The following is a 20,048-nucleotide window of genomic DNA, read 5'->3' as shown; positions in this document are numbered from 1 at the left end:
AAAACAAATATATGTTTGCATAGGCTACCAAACTATAAAAGATGCCTACAAGGTTTGAGTAGGTTTGTGGTGCCCAATGTTGTTGGTTGTAGATCTCCCTTAACTGGATTGGATGTCCACAAGACCTTGTCACTTCTGTTTATTCTTATTAAGTTTTCCAGTAACCTACAAGGACCTACAACAATAAGGGCAGACACAAAGGAGGTTTCAGTAAAGGAGCCTCCAACTCCAAACATGGACTTGATCACCAGCACTCATTTCCTCACCTTCCTCAAGAAGAGGAGCAAGCTCTCCTTCAGATGATTGTGGCCATAGCCCCCCCCCCCACTCCCCCCTCACTTCACCACCAGGACTAGGGGGTTTGTTCCTTTTACTTCTTCCTGCCAATGTAGGGCAAGTCTCCCAGACCAATTTTAGACCTTAGGACTCTCAAACGCTCCATTGTGCCGAACACTTCCACATGCTACTGCTGCAGGTTGTCACACCTCAAATGCAACAATGAAATTATATGATGTTAGATCTCAAGGGTACATACTTCCACACACCCATCCGTCCTACTCATCAAGGCTACCTCCACTTCATGATAAGTGGTCATCTTTACCAGTTCAAGGTACTCCCTTTTGATGTGAACAAATCTCCAAATGTTTTCACAAAGTGCCTGGCAGTAGTAACTGCCCATCTAGGAAGGAGGGGTGTCCACGTTTTCTCCTACCTCGATTGTTCACTGAGCAATAGAGCAAGCAAGTAACAGTGACAAGCAAACCCCCAGGCTTACATTTCCCTTCTGTGCAGCCTTAAGTTTACAATAAATGCCTCTAAACCCCACTGGCAGTCACTTCATATTCAGCCCTTCCCAGGGGCAGTCCTATACTCAGTTGCATGCAAAGCCTACCTAAGCTACAGATGGTGCTAGTCTTCCAGCAGCTCTTTTTTTAACCAAATGGTCATCTCGCAGTCAGAACTGTTATTCGATAGCTGGGCAAGATGGATTTCTGTACCACCATTGTACCCCACACCTGGCTTCACATGTGCTCATTTCAATAGTTCCTCCTGACCCATTGGTCACAAGCAGAGGGTCAAAGGGAAGATAGAGTTTTGGTAAGCCCCAGCATCCTCTGCAGTGTGAAACAGTAGCAATCTGCTGCAGGGAAAGTCCTTCCTAAACCCCATTCCACAAGTAATCACCACCGATGCCTCTCAAGTCAGGTAGGTAGCACATCTGGAATACAGGACAATACAAGTTGTGTGGGCCACCCTCTCTTTAATATCACAAAAAATAGACATTTCACCATTGCATTCACCTTATGGTGGGTACCTTCCATGGGTGGACAACAACCTTACTGACCACCTCAGTAGGACACATCAACGAATCCGCAAGTGAGAACTGCACCGGCAGTTCTGCTCCGCTATTTCCAATGTTCGGGCATGCCACTCAGACCTTTTCGGCTCCCCCCACCAATCAAAAAACAAAATGCCCAAATTGTGCCTCCAAGTTTCCACACCCTCAGACCATGGGAAATGTACTATTGTTGAACTAGTGAAGGATCTTTGCTTACGCGTTTCTACCTCTCTTACACCTTCCATTTGTCATCTGAAAATGCATCAACCCTCTCAGTTTTTCATCCTAGTAACTCTCACCTCGGCTGTACAGCTGTGGTAAGGGGCACTAATCACGATTTACCATATGAAGCTCCTCAACAGGCTGGAACTTCTCACCAGGTGCCAAGGCCAAATCAAACATCGAGATCCTGAACAGCTCACTCTAGTTATCTGGCAACTGAGGTCCAAGAGTTTGGATACCTGTCTTCCACGAAAATGCATGGACATAATATGGGAGTTCCGAAGGCCTGCCTCAAGGAGTGAAGGAGAGTCACATCAGACAAGTGGATCTTCAACATATAAGCATGGATCTTGCATAGAACTCATAAAGATACGTCCAGGGGTCAAACAAAGAAAGAGGGCACACTCTAAAGAAGAGAGAAGTTGCCTAGAAAGTGAGCTGCAGAACATCCTAAAGAAAGGGGCTATAGAGAGAGTGCCAACTACAGGAATGAACCAAGGAAATTACTCAGCATCCTTGCTTGTCCCAAAGCATGACAAGTCGCTCAGACCAACCTTGGACCTCCCTTCTTTGAACAAATTCCTAAAAATACAAACATTCAAAATGTTCACCCTAAAAGAGATACTCCCACAACTATGGGAAAAGAACTACATGGCTACTACAGACTTGAAGGACACCTACCTACACATTCCTATCAACTACAATCACAAAAAATAGCTTCTGTTCGTCGTCAGCCAAAAACATTATAAATTCAGAGTGCACCTTTCGGGATCAATTCAGCACCAAAAGTATCCACAAAATGCGTGGCTACAGTGGCTGCCTATCTAAGAAGGAAGCAGATCCACATATATCCATATGTGAATGACCGGCTGATAAAAGCAAACTCCTTCCACAAATGTGAATAGAACATCAGAACTGTCATGGACACCCTCCACAGGCAAGGTTTCACAACCTAGAGAAATCATCCATGAAGCCAGCAAGAGGAAAGACTTTTCTGGGAGGAAGGATAAAAATAATGGAGGTGAAAGCGTTTCCCACCCTCAAGAGGGTTCAAGTGATCACAGCGCTACTGCAAAGGGCAGTCTCTCACAGTGAGGACTGTGGGAAAAATGATGGGAATGATGGCCTCCTGAAATCCCATTATACCATACCCCAGACTACAGATGACACCCCTCCAAGAGTGGATTAAGAACCAGTGGTCACGAGTGATACCCAGGAAGTTGGGAGGATCTAGTTGTTGTAAAGGATAAAGTGCAAGAAGAGATGAAGAACGAATTACTTACCTTCGGTAACGCATTATCTGGTAGAGACTCTAGCTGTAGATTCCTTAGCTTAGAATTTCTAGGCATCAGCTTGGAATCTGGAATTTGTGCTGAGCAGTACCCTACGTGCACAGTCATGTGGCATAGTTCGGATCCACGTGGCATCATCGGTGTCGTTGTAGCCATCTGTGAAGTCATAATCTCCTATAACAGCACCACCCTGGCGCGCATACGTCAGTTCTTTTACCCACAAACTTCCACGGCAGAAGCGCAGAGTCATGAATGGAACCAACACCTTATCTGTGCAAAAACTAGGGCCCTGAAAGGTATAAACCCTAACCCTATTTAGACATATCCGCAGAGTGGGGAAGCCTGTGTGGGTGTAAGGAATCTGCAGCTAGATCGAGTCTCTACCAGATAATGCGTTACCGAAGGTAAGTAACTTGTTCATCTGAAAGACTTCTGGCTGCAGATTCCTTACCTTAGAATAGATACCCAAGCCATAACCTCCTGGTGGTGGGGTGCGGATAGATCTTATTACACTAAAAAAATCTTCTGGAACCGAACAGGCAAAGTGTCCGTCTCTTCGGACCTGACTGTCCAAGCAGACTGTCCAAGGGATGCCCACTTTGCTGCCTGACAAATATCCAGGATTGGAACACCTCATGGTAGCGTAGTCGTAGCAGCCTTGCCCGTGGTGGAATGAACCTTCAGGCCCTCAGAAGTGGTTCATTAACCACTACTGCATGTCTTTTGCAGTTCCCTCCAAGATCTGAACTGTCGGTGAGATTCCCCTGATGCTGTGCCCACTGGAATTTCAGGTCCCACTGCAGAGCCCACATATGCCATCTGACATGTTTGACGAACAGGATGCGGGAGGCGATGAGTCCCAGCAGCCTCAGGCTGTCTCGCCGAAATCCAGGATAGAGGCCGAAACATCGGTATCATACCTTGAATATCCTGGACTCCCTGCTCAGGAGGATAAGCCCGAAACTGCACTGTGTCCAGAACAGTTCCGATGAAAGAGAGCCTCTGAGAGGGAGTCAGGTGTGATTTTGGCACGTTTATATTGAACCCCAGTGAATGCAAGAGGTTTGTCATAGTCAGAAGGTGGGTGACGAGAGCCTGGGGCGTAGAAGCCTTCAACAGCCAGTCGTCGAGGTAGGAGGAAGACTGAAATCCATAACCTGCGCAGATGAGTTGCTACCACCGCCATCATTTTTGTGAACACCCGAGAGGCACTGGTGAGACTGAAGAGGAGCAAAGTAAACTGAAAGTGCTAGTGGCCCACCTTGAACCGCAAGTAATGCCTGTGGGCAGGCAGTATAGGGAAGTGAGAATATGCATCCTGCAAAACAAGCGTTACCATCCAGACTCCTTGGTCTAGGGCAGACAAGACCTGAGCAAGAGTAAGCATCTTGAATTTCTCCTTTTTGAGGAAGAGATTAATGTCCCGTAAATCCAGAATAGGATCTCCCATCTTTAACAGCTTGTAAGAGAGTGTCCCGCACGTTCAGGGACCCGAGGCAGCACCTGTGCCACCGTATCCCATGAAGTATGGGAAAAATAGCCCAATATGCATGATGGGTTTACAGACCTCAATGCCAGGCTGGAGAAAGAAAGCATTTTCTTTCCAAGTTGATCCAGCTTCTTGGATTCCCTATCTGGGGGAGCGGAAGGGACGGCACCATGCGCAGTGGAGGCCTGGACCACCAAGCTGTCCGGGGTGGGGTGTTGGATGTGGAAACGAAGATCTTTAGGAGCTGGTCTGTGGTCGCGGCTGATTGTCTTATTTACGGGAGCACATGTGCTGGGTTTGGGCCAAGTCTCCATCTGGACATCAGTGAGGGCCTCATTAAAGGATAACAATGGTTCTGATGTGGAAACCCTCGTCTGAAGCACCTCAGTCAGGAGGTTAGTCCTGACTGGCACTTTGGGCAAATCTAGGTCCAGGACCTCAGTTGCCCTGCGCACCATAGCATATGAACCTACCTCCTCCGTAGCCACAGTAGGAGGTGAGAGTATGTCAGTATCTGGAGAAGTATCCAGTCCACTAGCTTCCTAGTTCCTCATACCAGTCCATATGCTCCAAACCATATTCTAAAGGGTCATGGAACCCCTCCTACTTCTCACCTGTACCTGGCTGATCAAAATAAGCCTCAGGCACTGATCTGGCCCCTGGCGGCACCGTCAAAGTCTGAATCTGCGCCGAATGACGTAGGTCCGGCTCCTGATCATCTGGAATGAGGATGGGGCTCACACCACTGGTGGGTGTCGGCACAGCAGGGAGCATTGACGTTGGGAACGATGACGGAGGAGGCCGATTGTTTGGACTTAATGTCGTTGCAGATCCGGTATCTGATTCATGAGTCCCCAACGGTGCCGAAGCCGCTAGTGTGGAATCAGATGAGGCCCCTGCCGACCCCACAGGGCCCAAAGGTGCGGAGGCAGGCCGCTCCAATACAAGGCGCATGGCTTAGTAAAACTCCTTGAGTTGAGTGGGGGTCATTCCAGCTCCTGGAAAGGGGGGGAGACTCGAAGTCGGCCCTGGCATTAGTTCTGCAGAACTGTGCCTGAGAACGTCTACGTTCCCGAGACACCTCGTCGGCCGAACTAAAAGGGCCGAGTAAAAGAAGGTGCTATCCAGCAAAATGGCACTGATGCTGTAATGCGGTTTAGGAACGCAAAACAGAAGACACCAAAGTAATCAGATACCTCACACACCTACTAAATGACAACCTCATGTAAGTCTCGCTAAAGGTACACCTAGCGGTAGTAACCTCAACAAGAGGAAACATAGGAAGAATCCTCTTAACTGCCCCAGTGATTAAAAGGTTACTAGAGGGGGCAAAGAGAACACCCAGGTCAGCAGTAGCACCAGCGTGTGACCTTAACCTGTTGCTGACACAACTAATTAAGGTGCCCTTTAAACCATTGCACGAGGCAGCGCTGCTGTTCCTGACCTTTAAAACTGCCTTCCTAATGGCAAACATCATTATGTAGGGTTAGCAAGCTGCAAGCCCTAACCACCCGTGAACTCTGTCATAATAGTTCCACGTGAATCAAACAATTCTTCTCCCAGCTTTTTTTCCAAAAACACAGGTCGAAAGAGCCCTACACTCCCTGGTTGTCTACAGAGCAGTAATTTACTACATGTAAATAATTAAAGAGAATTAAAGAAACCACTTCTTCATATGAAGCAAAGGATCATCAGTAACAAAGGGCACCATTGCAGGAGGGATAGTGCAACAATACAATGTTGCTACTAGGTAGCAGGCACACATTTGAAAGCAAGGCCTAGAGCACATTCCACAAGAAAAAAGGGGCTACTTTAGCTTTCTAGCAAACGTGCCGCTAAGCGACATGTGCATGGCAGTTAACTGGTCTTCAGTCCACACTTTCACGAAACACTATGGGCGTACAGTTGAGCAAAAAATGGGACAGAGGTGGTAGAGCACCTGTTTGCAAATTCAACCCTATTTTGACACCATCTCCAAGAGGAACCAGAGACACCTACAGAATCAATACACTGAATGTGAATCCAGATAAGGTGCCATTCAGCAAAACACAATGGTTACCTACCAGACATTGGCCTGGTCTGTCCTTCTACTGTGGCTACAGAGGAAGAGGCTACATTTACAAGCTAGTGCGGAAGGGCGGCTGAGGTCCTGAACCATATGGCAGTCAAGACCAACATCTTCACAGAGGTGCTTCAACCCAGAGTAGTCTCTACAGAGCCTCTTCTCCCCTTTGATGAAGCTGTCACTAATGTCCTGCTTGGAGCCTGGGCCAAGCCCTGCTCCTCCACACAGGGGGATGCCCACCACCACAGCTCCGCTACTGGGGATACAGCTTTCATCCACCACCTTGCCCATGAGAGCCTGGTCGTGCAGGCCTCTACGTCTAAGGTTAACCCTGATGTGTTACCTACCACACCACCTGATAAGGAATCCAGAGGCTAGACACCAGTGGTAAGAGGATTTTCTCTTCTATCAGAATTTCACTGCGGTCTTTGAAGGCTGCATGCATCTTAGGCTGGTATACCCATACAGTGTGCTCCCCACAGTCTTGGAGGAAACCAAGCCATTTCCGATGGCCAGTGTAGGAAGCTGGCCTGGTGTGTGGTGGGTACCTATGGTACTTAAACCTTATACCAGGCCCAGGTATCCCCTCTTAATGAATTTAGGCAGTGTCTAGAAGCCAGGCTCTATACCTAACTGTGGATGGGCACCCAAGGCTTATCTAGGAGATATGCAAAGCTCATGCAGTGCCACTGTAGTTACACAGCACTTACACACATGAAATAAAAAACTCAGTTGTACAAAAATAAAGGTACTTTATTTTTGGAACCAATCACCACAAATTACTAGACAGGTGACCCACCCTTATGAGGTAGGTAATACACTAAATATATACACTAGCAATCAGAAATAGGAATAGAAAAGGTTAGAAAACAGTGCAGTGATAACCAATAGTAACCCTAGAGGGAGCACAAACCATATACAAAAAAAAATGGAATGCGAACAAGGCACCCCCACCAAGGTAAGTCAAATGTGTAGAGGGGAGATGGGAGTACTAGAGAACCACAAAGGTAAGTAACACAATACCCCCCCAGCGACCAGGAATGCAGGAGTAAATCACTGGATTTTCCCCAACCACCCAAAAGGAGGAAAAGAAGTACAAGAAGACACTCTGAGAAGACTGTAAGAAAACCAGCAGTGGATTCCTGAAGAAAAGTCACAGTGGAGTCCAGGAGGAGTAGGAGGTACTACCCACCCAGCTGTGGGTGCAGGAGTTGGTTGACGGTTCTGAAGAACAGGTCAGCACTGCAGCCCCAGAGCTGGAGAAGAGTTCCAGATGAATGCAGAAGATGTCCTCCGCCGGAAGGGAGATTGCAGACTGGTGTCGGTGCAGGATTTCCACCAACAAGCCTTGGCAAAGGCAAATTCAGGGTTGGAGGAAAAGAGGTGCTGCTGGGGACCAGCAAAGTCCAGGAGGAATCTACCCAGGAGGGGGAGTCACAGGAGACCCTCTGCATCGCAGAAGGCCTACAGGAGCAGAGGCAGCACCCACAGGAGTCCCACAGGACAGGGACATAGGAGTCGCAGGAGCAGACCACGCAGCACTACAGAAGTGGATCCCACGCTGCAGGAGAACCACGCAGGAGGCTGTGCTTTGCAGGATGGAGTGCTGGGGGCTGGAGCTACAATTTGCCTGAAGATCCCTTGGAAGAGATGCAAACAAGCCTTGGCAGCTGCAAGAGATGCAGTGCAGTGTCCTGCGTGGGAAGGCAAATGCTTACCTCCACCAAAGTTGGACAGCTGGCAGAGAGGACCAAGAGGACTACTCCGGATCACCACCCATGGTGCAGGATCCATTCAGCTCAGCAGGAGAGGGGATCCACGCAGACGGTCGTCGGTTGTTGTAGATGCCCGCAGTTGCAGGGAAATTACTCCTTCACTCCAAGAGAAAATTCCTTCTTCTTGTGCAGGCGGAAGAGTTGCATTCTTCTGTAGATCCACAGCAAGAAAATTGTTGCAAAGCTGGAAACAATATTGCTGAAGAGTCCTTTCTTCTTGGAAGCACCTTGCCGGGTCCTGGAGGTTCCAGTCACAGTTCCGGAGGCCAGAAGTTGAAGTAAAGGTTGCAGAGGAGTCCTGCTGGAATGCTGCAAGCCGAATCTGAAGACCCACCCAAGAGGGGGACCCTAAAAATCCTTGAAAGGGGGATTGGTCACCTAGCCAGGTAAGCACCTATCAGGAGGGGGCTCTGATGTCACCTGCCTGGCCTGGCCACTTAGATGATCCCAGAGTTCCCTGCCAACCTTAGAATCAAGATGGCAGAACCCAGGGACCCTCTGGAGGAGCCTGGGGGGGTGATGGACAGGGGTGTGGTCATTCCCCTTTCCTTTGTCCAGTTTTGCACCAGAGCAGGGATGGTGGGGATCCCTAAACCGGTGTGGAATGGTTTATGCAGGGAGGGCAGCAAATGTGCCATTCAAAGCAAACCAGTGGCTTGGGGAGGCTACCCCTCCCATGCCAATCACACGTTTCCAAAGGGAAGAAGGTGTTACCTCCCTCTCCCAAAGGAAATCCTTTGTTCTGCCTTTCTGGGTTTGATCAGATCAAGCAGCAGGAGGGAAGAAACCTGTCAGTTGGGCTGCCTGGAAAACCCTGTAAGACTGGTGGTAGCAATGCTGGGGGTCCTCTAAGGAGCCCCCAGAGTGCATGGAATCATACTTCCAATACTTGCAATAGAATTGGGGTATGATTCCGACATGTTTGATACCAAACATGCCCAGTTTCAGAGTTACCATTATGTAGTTGGACATAGGTAGTGATCTTTGCCCAGCACACGCATAAAATGGCGCCCCGCACTCACGAAGTCCAGTAAAATGGGGCTAGTGTTTGTGGGGCACCTCTGTTAGTGAAGGGGTACCCTCATACACAGGTACCTGTCTCCTACCCTCTGAGCTGAGAGGGCCCACAATAGGGGTGACTTACAGTGACCTGTAGTTAAATTGGGTGCGTGCACCCAGTTCACGTAGGCTGCAATGGCAGGCCTACAGAACCCTCTGCATGGGCTCCTTATGGGTGGCAGAATAACTGCTGCAGCCCATAGGGATCCCCTGAAACCCCAATGCCTTGGGTACCTAGGTACCATATATATGGGGGGGGGGACCAGTATGGCAATTGTGGGAAGAAAAAGGTACAATTTAGAGGAGAGAGCAAAGCTACTGGGGTCCTGGTTAGCAGAAACCAAGTAGACACAGTCAAACATACTGACAACAGGCAGAAAATGGGATTAACCATGGCAAGAAAGAGGACACTTTCCTACAGCCGGGATGCAGCATAGTTCACAATCCGCTGTTGACTGGACATGACAGACTAGATAGAGCAATTGCATCGTCTGTGGCGCTTTGCTGTCATGCATAATGACTTCTCAGGGGCTGTCCAGACATCCCTTGTTGACATTTCTTTTGTTGGTACTAGCCTCTTTGGTGACAAGACAGATTCAGCACTCAAACTCTTAAAGGACAGTAGGACCTGGTTGTTGGGACTCTCAATGTCCCCAAGCCAGGCCCTTTCTGCCTTATTCTCCTTTTGTGTCTGTGGTCGGGGTTACCAGCTGTGTCCATTTCCAACGAGCCACCACAGGCAGCAGGCTTCCCAGTGTTTTTTTTGTGGCCACGTACATGGCTCCTACAAGCTTCTTTTGCACCCTTAGTACCACCCCCCCTTTCCCCTCTAACACCCCAACACCAACACCCGGGCAGCGGCTGCCTCCCAATCTCTTTAATATGCCCTCCCAACATTATGGGCAACTGGTCGGCAGCAAGATCAAGCACCACCTGCCCCACTGGCAGTACATATCTTCAGACAAACGGGTGCTCCAAATTGTTTCACAGGTTATGCCCTTCCATTCAGAGAAATCCCACCACCCATGCCATCTTTCTCATATTGGCTGATGGAGGATTACCCATCCCTACCGCATCAGGAAGTGCAGGCTGTTTAGGCTAAAGGAGCCATCAACAGGGTGCTGGCGTCAGAAATACGTTGTGGTTTGCTATTCCAGCTACTTTCTGGTGCTGAAGAAGGATGCCTCCGTCCTGTAGTAAACCTAAACCCATTCAACTACGTACTTGGAAAGGAGAAATCTCATGTTGCCTCAGGCCCTGGACTCAGAGACTTGATGGTAGCGTTCTTCAAGGACACATTTCCACATACCCGTCCTGCTGGCCCACAGACACTGCCCAAGGTTCACAGTGGACCATAAGCACTTTTAATTAATTGTGCTTCCCTTTGGCCTTACCAGCATCCCTCAGGCTTTGACGAAAGTGATGACAGTGGTTGTAGCCCACCTGTGGAGGTCAGAGGTTCCAGACTTCCCATACCTCAACATCTAGCTGTTAAAGGCAGGTTCACCCAACAGGTGTCACCCACCTCAATACTATGGCTGATCTCCTGCATTTGATGCAGTTCTCAGTCATTGTGCCGAAGTCACATCTGACTCCCTCTCAGACATTCCCTTTTATCAGATCTATTCTGAAAACAGTGCAATTCCGCGTCTGTCCTCCAGAGCAGTGATTTCCAGGGTATTCAGTCCATGATTGCGAATTTCCAGCCTCTATCCAGGATTTCAGTGAGACTAACTGAGCCTCCTGGGTCTTCTGGCCACCTGCATCCTTCTGGTACAGCATGCCTGCTGGCATATACGAGGTCTGCAGCGGGACCTGAAGTCTGTCGGAGAGAGTGATCTCTCCAACCTGATCAGATATCAGAGGGAACTGCAGAAGACTTGCAAGGGTGGCTAACAAACCACAATTGGATCAGCGACAGACCCCCTCTCCCTTCCTTACCCAGATCTCACAGAGGTGACATCTGCCTCTCTTCTGGATTGGGGCGGCCATCTAGGAGAGTTTGTTGGAGTTGAGAGCAATGCGCTTGGCATTGAATGCCTTTCTCTTTTCTGTCAAGGGAAGGCTAGTCCAGGTGCTCATGGACACCACCACCATGTGGTCTTGGAACAAACAGGGTGGGGTTGTGGACCCAGTGCCAGGACCGTCTCTGCCTCTGGACATGACTGGAACATCAGGACATTTTCCTGACTGTGCAACATCTGGTGGAGTCTATGAACACTAGGGCGGGCGGACAAACTCAGTCACCAATGCTTAATGAAACATGAATAGTATCTACAATAGGAGATGAGGCAAGGTCTCCGCGACTGGGGATAACCTTGGTGAGATCTATTGCCGAGAACGTGCAATATCAGTGCATGTTGGTGTTTTCAAGCTCTTTTGTTTCATCTCCTGCCCCAAGTTCTGAAAAAGATCAGGACAGGTTGGGCACAATTCATCCTTTTGCATCAGATTTGGGTAAGAGAGTATAGTAACCTGAACTCCTGTGCTTGAGCATCAGTCCTCCAATCAGCTTGCATCAGTAGGGCTGGGTCCTTCACCCAAACCTGCCCATGCTCCACCTCCATGCATGTAGATTGAAAGATGGCAGTTGAGAGTCTATGATCTTCCTTGGCAGTTGAGATGCTGTGATCTTCCTCTCAATGTCTGTGAGGTCATCTTTGGAGCCTAGCATTCCTCCACTAACACTGTATATGCCTGCCATTGGGCCAAGTTTGTGGTTAGGTGCACTGACAAACATTTTGGCCCTCTTTCTGCACCCTTGCGCAAAGTGTTGCTGTCTGTTTTGTCTGCGAGGATGCTAGTGCACACTGCAGGCTACAGAATTGCTGCCGGCTCGATTATGAGCCAGAGACAATGCTGTAGCTTGGTTCCCTCGTTTCCGCCCTCCGACCTAGCAGGAAACCCATAATAGCTCTGGCAGTTAGGTCGCCGCATAGGCGGAGGCCACCCTTTCTGTCCGCCAAACTCATAATGGGGCCCTTTGTCTCATTTGCATCCCAACACCTTTGAAATCCCATTCCTAAAAGGTGTATAGCCAGAAGGACTGTGTACTGCTTTCAGTGCACTCAAGTTTGTTGTGCACAAGTAAATAGGTGAGCCATGGGTATTCCACAGTTATTTTCACGATTAAAAAACAGATACCATGGCTTTACTTTGGCGCAATCCTCTTATGGATATTTGCAAGACAGCATCTGCTCACACATTCACAAAACTACCGCTTTTACAATCATTGTAGAAACCAGCATAACGGGGTCACACTGTTTTAAAATCATTAAGTATGGCTTACTTCTACTTTCTGTCCACCTCAGGGCAATGGGAAAGGGGCACTGTCTTCAGGTTACTGCAAATCATACAGTCTATAACAACACGCTGCAGGAAGAGAATGCTGCTTACCTGTAACCAACTGTTTGCAGCTTGGAGTGTTGTAAAGTCACATAAAACCAACCTCTCGTGTGGCTGGAAATAAGTAGACTGGTTAGTTTGACTTTACTAAGCTTTTCTTTAAATCCTCATGCATAAGCAGACACATCTATTACAGTGATATCTGAATAAAATAATTTCAACTGGAGTCTCCATGCTGATACATTATAGCTTTTGGATATATGGTCACAAGTCGTTCTCGAATCAAAACTTAATTCTTGAAGTAACCACTGTGTAATGTTCCAAAATATCATGAGATTGCCGGATAGTATAAAGGATATGATCTATGAAAACAACAACAAGGTGTTACTCTTAAGTACTATTCTATCTGATAGAGACTTCTAGTTGCAGATTCCTTACCTTAGAATTTTCCCCCAGGCGTCAGACTGGATCCGGAGATTTTTCATCAAGCAATACCCTTGCATGTCGGTAGGTGGCGTTGGTTGGGAGTAGTATATAGACGCCGCCCTCGCGCAGTGACATCTGTTCTTTTCTTTCCACGCCACGCGCTGATCCGGAAAAGAGCTACCCTGGCCGAATTCGACCGTTTTGTCGAGTTTTTTTCTGTGCGACTTTGGTGCATCGAGGATGTTCCCAAAGACCGGGTTCAAGCCATGCGAGGACTGTCATCGGACGATGTCGGTGATGGATCCTCATCGGGCTTGTCTGTGGTGTCCCGAAGTCGTGCTCGGAGTGCTTGGCCATGCACCCGAAGGTTTTGAGGGAGCGGTCCCTAAAGCTAATGGCAGCCCGGCACTCAAGTCCGCGTAGGTCCTGGTCTCGAGATTGGTCGCAGAGTCATCACCACTCGTCTTCTTCCTAATCGTCGGTTCAAGGTAAGAAGAAGTCGAAGAAGTCCCATTGCTCTCTGACTTCGCCCTGTTGCTCGGCCGACGCGGGAAGAGCGCCTACGCACTAGGCCTCCTTCCTCACATCCTGCGTCTGGGTCGGCTCCGCGCTTCCCCGAGTTTCCCAGAGTGACCCCCGCCCAGCTTAAGGAGTTTTATGCGGCCATGCGCTTCATATTTGGGCGGTCTGACCCTGATACGGCGCCTTCGGGCCCAAGGGCTTTGGCTGAGGTGACTTTGGGTTCCGCGCTGATGGCTTCGGCCACTGAGGTCACCTCCGGATCTCTGCGCTGATCCGCACCGGCCGCACCCTTGAGACCTTCCCCGGCGCCTGGTCGATTATCGACGGTCTCGAAAGTGGTGGAGCCCACTATCGAAATCGACCCAATTCTTATCCCCGACGACTTGGAGTCAGAGCGGCGTCGACTGCCGCTGCCTACGGCTTCAATGAGGTTTATTCGCACCAGGTCGGATTTGGTCCCTTTTTCTTATGGGTATGAATATGGGGAGGAATTGGAGGGGTCCCTGGCCCCTTATGAATACCAGAATGACCCTGCTATGGACTGGGCTCAGGAATCGGGCGAAGCCAGTTGACTGGATACTTCTCCTGACTCTGGCATGCTGTCTCCTCCTACCGTGGCTAAGGCGGAGGGAGCAACTTAAGGTATGGTGGTCAGTAGGGGCAGCTGAGGTCCTTGGTCTCAAGCTTCCCTCTGTTGAGGTCACGTCTAATCTCCTGACGGAGGTGCTTCAGCCTGAGGCTTCTACTTCAGAACCCCTTTTGCCTTTTAATGAAGCCCTCACCGATGTCCTTTTGGCTACATGGTCCAAACCCAATACAGGTCCTCCTGTGAATAGGACTATCGCACGCCGCCCTCAGCCCGCTCCGAACGACCTTAAATTCCTGTTTGAACATCCCACGTCCGTGAGTCTTGTTATCCAGGCTTCCTCTTCTTCGGCCCATTCCCTTCCGCACCCTCGGATAGAGAAACCAAAAGACTGGAACAGTTTGGCAAGAAGTTGTTTTCTTCCTCTAGTCTCGCGCTGCGGTCTGTGAACACTGCATGCCTTTTGGGCCGCTATACCCACTCTTTGTGGGATAGGTTGCGCAAGTCCTGCCGTAGATACCAGAGGGGGTCCGTGCTATCGTCTCCCAAACTGTGAACGATGGGATATGCGACAAAGTTAACAATCTGTTGTGGGCTGGACACGACCGACTCTCTAGGTCTCGGTTGTTACGATGGTGGCCTTACGACGCCACACTTGGTTACGTACTTCTGGTTTTTCAGGGGATGTCCAACAGTCACTCATGGACATGCCCTTTGATGGCTCTGTCTCTTCGGAGACAAAGCAGACTCTGCCTTGAAGAGATTAAAGGATTCCCAGGGTACGGCTCAGTCCCTCGGTCTTTCCTCAGCCTCTCGACCATCACAGTCCGCTTATCGCCCCTTTCGTGGCCACAGAAGGGGCTCCCTGTTGCATCCTCCACACAGCCACTGTGCCTCACACTCTGGTAAGTCTACGCGTGGCTGAGGACGCGGAATCCCACGTGGCCGTGGGACAGGGAACCAGAGGTCTCTTCAGTCTACCTTTGCCCCCGCTGCAGCCTCCAAACCCTCCTAGTCTGTCCCCTCACTCCTGTCCAGTTGGTGGCAGGATTCGCCATCACCTGCCCCACTGGGAACATATCACCACGGACAGGTTGGTTTTGCAGATCGTTCAAAAGGGCTACTCCCTCCCTTTAGAATCTGCCCCACCACACATGCCCACCATCCTTCTATCACCTTCTAGAGGATTATTTGGCGCTTCTCCGCCAGGAAGTCGCAGCTGTCTTGGCCAAGGGAGCTATAGAAAAGGTCCCTGTGCCAGAAGTACGTTGTGGTTGTTATTCTAGCTACTTTCTGATAGCAAAGAAGGACAAGGGCTTTTGTCCTATGCTAGACCTTTGGGACCTAAACTACTTCCTCAAGAAGGAGAAATTCAGAATGCTCACCCTGGCTCAGGTTCTGTCTGCCTTGGACCCAGGCGACTGGATGGTAGCATTGGACTTGCAAGATGCTTATTCCCACATCCCCATCCTGCCTGCCCACAGACGTTACCTACGATTCGTGGTAGGTCACAAGCACTTTCAGTTTACCGTGCTCCCATTCGGCCTTACCAGCGCCCCTCGGGTGTTCACGAAAGTGATGGCGTTGGTTGCAGCTCATCTGCGCAGGTTAGGGGTTTCAATCTTCCCCTACCTTGACGACTGGCTGTTGAAGGCAGACTCACCTCAGAAAGTCATCTCCCCCCTTAAGACTACGGGTGAACCTCCTGCACATGCCGGGCTTCACTAGAAACGTGCCGAAGTCACACCTGACCCCCCTCTCAGTCGCTCCCTTTCATCTGAGCGGTTCAGGACACAGTGCAGTTTCAGGCTTATCCTCCAGTCCAATACATTCAGGCTATGATTCTGATGGCCTCCTGCATCCTGATAGTAACACATGCCAGATGGCATATGCGGGCTCTGCAGTGGGACCTGAAGTTCCAGTGGGCGCAGCTTCAAGGGAAATCTCTCCAACCTGGTCCTGATCTCGGAGGGGACTGCGAAAGACCTGCAGTGGTGGCTTTCGAATCGGCATTAGGTCCATGCCAGATCCCTCTCCCTTCCCCAACCAGATCTCTCTATAGTGACACATGCGTCACTTCTGGGTTGGGGTGGCCACATGGGAGAGGCAGAGATTAGAGGAATCTGGTCTCCAGCGGAGTCGGGGCTCTATATCAATCTGCTGGAGCTCTGGGCGATCAGGCTTGTGTTGAAAGCATTCCTTCCCTCTCTCAAAGGGAAAGTGGTGCAGGTGTTCACGGACAATACTACCGCCATGTGGTATTGCAACAAACAGGGCGGAGTAGGGTCCTGGACCGTATGTCAGGAGGCACTACGCCTCTGGACATCTGTTGGAACATCAGGGCATTACCCTGATGGTTCAACATCTGGGGGGGTTCCCTCAACGCCAGAGCGGACAAACTCAGCCGTTGATGCAAAGCCAATCACGACTGGCGTCTCCATCTGGAGATGGCCCAAGGTCTCTTTCAGCAGTGGGGAGAGTGGGGAGAGCCTTGGTTAGATCTGTTCGCCTCCACAGAGAATGCGCAATGTTGTCTCAAGTGGAACTCCGGCCTCCTTTTTGCCTATACCTCTTCTGCCTAGAGTTCTCAAGAAAATCAGAAACAACCGGGCCCAAGTCATCTTGGTGGCTCCGTACCGGGCACGGAGAGTATGGTATCCAGAGCTATTGAGCATGTCCACCGATCCTCCACTCAGACTGCCTCTTCGGCGGATCTTCTGTCACAGCAACAGGGGACAGTTCTTCACCCGAACCTGTCCAACCTCCACCTTTATGCGTGGAGATTGAGAGGCAACAGTTGACAGCTTTTGCCCTTCCACCCTAAGTCTGCAATGTTATCTTGGCAGCCAGGTGTCCATCAACTACAACTGTACACACCTGTCGTTGGAATAAATTTGTGGCATGGTGTCTCAACAAATCTGTTGATCCCCTTTCTGCCCCTCTATCCAAGGTTTTTCTGTTCATTTTTTCTTTAGCCCAGAAGGGCTCTGCTTTGGGCACCCTTAAAGGGTATTTATCTGCCATTTAGGTCTTTCTTAGGCTACCTGATCAGCCCTCACTCTTTAAATCTCCTATTGTGAGTAGATTCCTAAAAGGGTTCACTCATTTATTTCCTCCCACTCCATTTATCATGCCTCAGTGGGACCTTAATCTGGTACTTACTTATTTGATGTGTACTCCCTTTGAGCTAATTGTCCCTTGCGGCTCCTCACCTTCAAAACTGTCTTTCTGGTCGCTAACACCTCTGCTCGCAGGGTGAGTGAGCTACTGGCCCTTTCCTCAAAGCCTCCATACTTGTCTGTGCACCCTGACAAATTTGTGTTGTGCAGTAGGCCGTCCTTCCTTCCTAAGGTGGTTACACCCTTTCATGTAGGCCAGTCCATCACTTTGCCTACTTTCTGCGCACCCCCACATCCTTCCCGTGAGGAGGAGCGACTCCACTGTCTGGACCCAAAAAGTGCGTTGGCGTTCTACCGCAATCGTACTAAAGATTTCTGGGTGGACGATCAACTCTTCTTTGGGTATGTGGGTGCGAAAAAAGGGAAGGCATTGCAAAAGCGTACCATCTATCTATGGGTGCTTCTTTGCATCAAAATGTGCTACGCTTTGGCCAAGAAGCAACCTCCCGAAGGCTTGCGTGCTCATTCCACCAGAGCAACTGCTGCTTCCACTGTGTTAGCACGCGGAGTTCCTGTCCTGGATATCTGCCAGGCGGCTATGTGGGCGTCCCTGCACACATTTGCTAAGCACTACTGCCTGGACAGTCAGGTCCGTCGAGACTGCTATTTTGGTCGTTCGGTTCTACAGGACTTTCTATTATGATCTTGGTTCGCAGCCCACCACCGAGGATGGCATTGCTTGGGTATCTATTCTAAGATAAGGAATCTGCAACTAGAAGTCTCTATCAGATGTACAAGTTATTTACCTTCGGTAACGAAATATCTGGTAGAGACAAATTCTAGTTGCAGGTTCCTTACCACCCACCTATCCTCCCCGCTTGCGAACTGATTTCTAGGGACAGGGATTCCCCCTTTCAGGTCCTTATCTCTGACACCAATCTCAGTGTTCTTAGCAGCTTTGCACTTTGGCGTGGAAAGTCATTAAAAGAAACTGAGGTCACTGCATGAGGACGGCGTCTATATACTACTCCAGACGTCATCACAGCGACTACGACGCCTGCGGAGTCGACCGAAGCGCAAGGGTATTGCTCGATGAAAAATCAGGGATCTGCAACTAGAATATGTCTCTACCAGATATTTCGTTACCGAAGAAAAGTAACTTGTGCTTTATTTCTTGGAAAATACTTAAAGGGCAGTGGTTCTGTTTTGAAATTGCATAGTACAAATATGTAATCTTCAGGGCGACAAATATTCCAAAAATGCTAGTTGGTGAAATAGATAACTACCATTTCTGAACCAACAAACACAGCCTAATTTATGTATTTTTAATCATTATGCTCTTCTTATTCCAGATCCTTGAAGAGGAATTTGCTAGGAAGCTTCAAGAACAGGAAGTATTCTTCCAAATGAGTGGTGAATCAGAATACCTTAATCCTTCAATGCAAAGCAGAATATCTAAATTCTACCCAATTCCCAGCCTTCACTAAACAGGATCATAACTTATGAAATGTGTAGTTTTATTATATTATATATTTGTCATTTTGTCATCCAGCTTTTTTCTCAATTTATTCAGCCTGTATGAGAGAAACTCGAATCTCGAACATTCAGTTGAGTAAAATCAGGCATCATATCTAGTTTTCTTGCACATTTGGGAAAGTATATGCCAATTTAGCTTGATGGATAATAAATTGTATCTCTAACCTTGTTAAAATCCTAATGGTTTTCTCCATGTCCTTTTTTAACACTATGCTGGCTCGCAAACAAAGAAATGAAGTTTAAAATATGTTCAAGTCTATATATTGGAATGGACTATTATGTACCATGTTATATTTTTTTTGGGCCTAAGTATGAAAATTTCAAAATATGTCAGCATTATGTAATCTTGAGAATATTTACATCTTTGTCAGGTTTCACTTTATTTGTGTTGAGTAAGAATTAGACACATATATTTTAAATAGTTTATTCTTCTGTCAAATAACAAGTCTTCAAATAAAATATATTTGAACTTAAATAGATCAAATTGCTCATTTCTTGATCAGTGTTTTGTCATTTTTGACTTCATACATCCATAGTTGTTTTTGCTTACCTTGAAAATATTCTCATGTTTGATACCAACATTTTTAGAAATGTTTCCTAAATAACATTTTTAAGATTGGAGTGACCTCATTTATGAAATGTAGAAACATCCAGTTTTTGGAGAATTCATAAGTGTGTTGTTGGAAATCTTGCATCATAAAGCAGTCTGTACATTTTTGGCTGTATTTGTTTTTTACTATTGAATTACATTCTAATATTATATTTCAAAGAGTTTACTATTTTTTAAAGTATACATTGGAATATTAATGATTTCCTATCTTGTGACCTTTCCAGTTAAAACTACAAAGGTGCTATGCAATTACTAGCCGTGATGATGCACTTTGTAAGGAGACTAGTATGCCACAGAACTGCACCAAAAATCCAACATTGGTAGAATGTAAAGATTAACATATGAACAGTTTACTCAGTTTGCAAAGATAATGGTGATCGGTTGGCCCTTATCACAGTGAAGTTTATGTAAAAGCACAACCTTTGTTTATATAATGAAATATTGATATCAAGGCTTTCGCGCGCGAACTTGAATGATTATTGTAAATAAAGTATACAGACTGATGCATTGGATTTGTATTTTTGTATCTTTCCTTCTTGCAAGGAAGGATGTTTTTCTAGCTTCCTTTGTTTAGGTACTATTCATACTGTCCAGCAAAAATGTATCAATATTAATTGAGATGACTAAAATTGTATGTAAGGGGTGTGCTGATGATAATGAACC

The 20,048-nt window shown here is 48.1% G+C and overlaps 1 pseudogene; it reads left to right on the top strand.

The window, feature by feature from the left end:
* Positions 1 to 18,738, top strand: part of LOC138301708 (STE20-like serine/threonine-protein kinase) — a 207,081-nt pseudogene extending 188,343 nt beyond the window's left edge.
* The last annotated feature ends 1,310 nt before the right edge of the window (positions 18,739 to 20,048 follow it).

Source organism: Pleurodeles waltl, chromosome 6 (genome assembly GCF_031143425.1).
Source record: "Pleurodeles waltl isolate 20211129_DDA chromosome 6, aPleWal1.hap1.20221129, whole genome shotgun sequence".
NCBI lineage: Eukaryota > Metazoa > Chordata > Amphibia > Caudata > Salamandridae > Pleurodeles > Pleurodeles waltl.
Note: the sequence above shows the minus strand (reverse complement) of the source record. Positions and strands in the feature narration are given on the sequence as shown.